Source organism: Procambarus clarkii, chromosome 75 (genome assembly GCF_040958095.1).
Source record: "Procambarus clarkii isolate CNS0578487 chromosome 75, FALCON_Pclarkii_2.0, whole genome shotgun sequence".
NCBI classification, from domain to species: domain Eukaryota; kingdom Metazoa; phylum Arthropoda; class Malacostraca; order Decapoda; family Cambaridae; genus Procambarus; species Procambarus clarkii.
This window is the reverse complement of record NC_091224.1, coordinates 15,663,687-15,667,513: the sequence shown is the minus strand read 5'-3', so window position 1 is coordinate 15,667,513 and position 3,827 is coordinate 15,663,687.

Below are 3,827 nucleotides of genomic sequence, written 5' to 3'. Positions count from 1 at the left end.
TCAAGTCCATTACATTCAGCGGTCAACCCCACAGACGCATTCATAAATTTTAACATACTGTTCACTCAAAACGGGAATTTTCTCAAGTATAAATTAATATTATAATATATTAGCATATTGTGTATATATAGGCATAGGATAGGTTAGGTTAGGTGTTTAGGTTCTGTTGGCGATTATTAATATAATTATTAATATATTATTAATATAATATATTATAATATTAATTAATATTTGAGAAAATTCCCGTTTTGAATGAACAGCATGTTCAAATTTATGAATGTGTCTGTGGGGTCGACCGCTGGATGGAATGAACTTGGTCTGAGAACGGAATGCCCCAGCCAGCCTGGAGTTGCCGCGAATATAATTTGTACATATTTATTTCAATGTTTCTGGTTATTTTTTTCTTCTTTTTTACAATAATGTTATTCAATAGTGTGCCTTTTGAGAAATTGTTATAATGGAATGTGTGAACATCGGAATGCTCAAATATATTAATGCTACTAAGATGCTTCTATATTATTTACATAGAATAATACAACATTTTATTTTTGTGTTATAATACTAAATATACACTTTATATATATATATATGTATATATATATATATATATATATATATATATATATATATATATATATATATATATATATATATATATATATATATATATATATATATATATATATATATATTATTAAATATGACCGAAAAAGTAAGATTAATAATTCTAACACGAATTTTCTCAATCTTTCGTACATTACGCTTCACTGTTGGAGGTAAATCAAAAATCACTTCTCCAAAATTCATTTTTATTTCTAGTCTGACGCGACACGGGCGCGTTTCGTAAAACTTATTACATTTTCAAAGACTTCACAAATACACAACTGATTAGAACTTGCGTTTCCCTGATTTTATATCTACATTTGAGTGAGGTGGGAAGGGTGATGTGGCATTAACACAAGACAGAACACTAGGGGATATTAATAGGGTATTAAAAGTATCAACACAAGACAGAACAGAAACAATGGGTATTGAATAGAAGTGTTTGTAGAAAGCCTATTGGTCCATATTTCTTGATGCTTCTATATTGGAGCGGAGTCTTGAGGTGGGTAGAATATAGTTGTGCAATAATTGGCTGTTGATTGATGGTGTTGACTTCTTGATGTGTAGTGCCTCGCAAACGTCAAGCCGCCTGCTATCGCTGTATCTATCGATGATTTCTGTGTTGTTTACTAGGATTTCTCTGGCGATGGTTTGGTTATGGGAAGAGATTATATGTTCCTTAATGGAGCCCTGTTGCTTATGCATCGTTAAACGCCTAGAAAGAGATGTTGTTGTCTTGCCTATATACTGGGTTTTTTGGAGCTTACAGTCCCCAAGTGGGCATTTGAAGGCATAGACGACGTTAGTCTCTTTTAAAGCGTTCTGTTTTGTGTCTGGAGAGTTTCTCATGAGTAGGCTGGCCGTTTTTCTGGTTTTATAGTAGATCGTCAGTTGTATCCTCTGATTTTTGTCTGTAGGGATAACGTTTCTATTAACAATATCTTTCAGGACCCTTTCCTCCGTTTTATGAGCTGTGGAAAAGAAGTTCCTGTAAAATAGTCTAATAGGGGGTATAGGTGTTGTGTTAGTTGTCTCTTCGGAGGTTGCATGGCTTTTCACTTTCCTTCTTATGATGTCTTCGATGAAACCATTGGAGAAGCCGTTATTGACTAGGACCTGCCTTACCCTACAGAGTTCTTCGTCGACTTGCTTCCATTCTGAGCTGTGGCTGAGAGCACGGTCGACGTATGCGTTAACAACACTCCTCTTGTACCTGTCAGGGCAGTCGCTGTTGGCATTTAGGCACATTCCTATGTTTGTTTCCTTTGTGTAGACTGCAGTGTGGAAACCTCCGCCCTTTTCCATGACTGTTACATCTAGAAAAGGCAGCTTCCCATCCTTTTCCGTCTCGTAAGTGAAACGCAGCACGGAACTCTGCTCAAATGCCTCCTTCAGCTCCTGCAGATGTCTGACATCAGGTACCTGTGTAAAAATATCGTCAACATACCTGCAGTATATGGCCGGTTTCAAGTTCATGTCGACTAAGACGAAACCGGCCATATACTGCAGGTATGTTGACGATATTTTTACACAGGTACCTGATGTCAGACATCTGCAGGAGCTGAAGGAGGCATTTGAGCAGAGTTCCGTGCTGCGTTTCACTTACGAGACGGAAAAGGATGGGAAGCTGCCTTTTCTAGATGTAACAGTCATGGAAAAGGGCGGAGGTTTCCACACTGCAGTCTACACAAAGGAAACAAACATAGGAATGTGCCTAAATGCCAACAGCGACTGCCCTGACAGGTACAAGAGGAGTGTTGTTAACGCATACGTCGACCGTGCTCTCAGCCACAGCTCAGAATGGAAGCAAGTCGACGAAGAACTCTGTAGGGTAAGGCAGGTCCTAGTCAATAACGGCTTCTCCAATGGTTTCATCGAAGACATCATAAGAAGGAAAGTGAAAAGCCATGCAACCTCCGAAGAGACAACTAACACAACACCTATACCCCCTATTAGACTATTTTACAGGAACTTCTTTTCCACAGCTCATAAAACGGAGGAAAGGGTCCTGAAAGATATTGTTAATAGAAACGTTATCCCTACAGACAAAAATCAGAGGATACAACTGACGATCTACTATAAAACCAGAAAAACGGCCAGCCTACTCATGAGAAACTCTCCAGACACAAAACAGAACGCTTTAAAAGAGACTAACGTCGTCTATGCCTTCAAATGCCCACTTGGGGACTGTAAGCTCCAAAAAACCCAGTATATAGGCAAGACAACAACATCTCTTTCTAGGCGTTTAACGATGCATAAGCAACAGGGCTCCATTAAGGAACATATAATCTCTTCCCATAACCAAACCATCGCCAGAGAAATCCTAGTAAACAACACAGAAATCATCGATAGATACAGCGATAGCAGGCGGCTTGACGTTTGCGAGGCACTACACATCAAGAAGTCAACACCATCAATCAACAGCCAATTATTGCACAACTATATTCTACCCACCTCAAGACTCCGCTCCAATATAGAAGCATCAAGAAATATGGACCAATAGGCTTTCTACAAACACTTCTATTCAATACCCATTGTTTCTGTTCTGTCTTGTGTTGATACTTTTAATACCCTATTAATATCCCCTAGTGTTCTGTCTTGTGTTAATGCCACATCACCCTTCCCACCTCACTCAAATGTAGATATAAAATCAGGGAAACGCAAGTTCTAATCAGTTGTGTATTTGTGAAGTCTTTGAAAATGTAATAAGTTTTACGAAACGCGCCCGTGTCGCGTCAGACTAGAAATAAAAATGAATTTTGGAGAAGTGATTTTTGATTTACCTCCAACAGTGAAGCGTAATGTACGAAAGATTGAGAAAATTCGTGTTAGAATTATTAATCTTACTTTTTCGGTCATATTTAATAATATATGTCTACAGGAAAGACTGCTACCAAAATATACTAATATATATATATATATATATGTCGTACCTAGTAGCCAGAACTCACTTCTGAGCCTACTATGCAAGGCCCGATTTGCCTAATAAGCCAAGTTTTCATGAATTAATTGCTTTTCGACTACCTAACCTACCTAACCTAACCTAACCTAACTTTTTCGGCTACCTAACCTAACCTAACCTATAAAGATAGGTTAGGTTAGGTTAGGTAGGGTTGGTTAGGTTCGGTCATATATCTACGTTAATTTTAACTCCAATAAAAAAAAAATGACCTCTTACATAATGAAATGGGTTGCTTTATCATTTCATAAGAAAAAAATTAGAG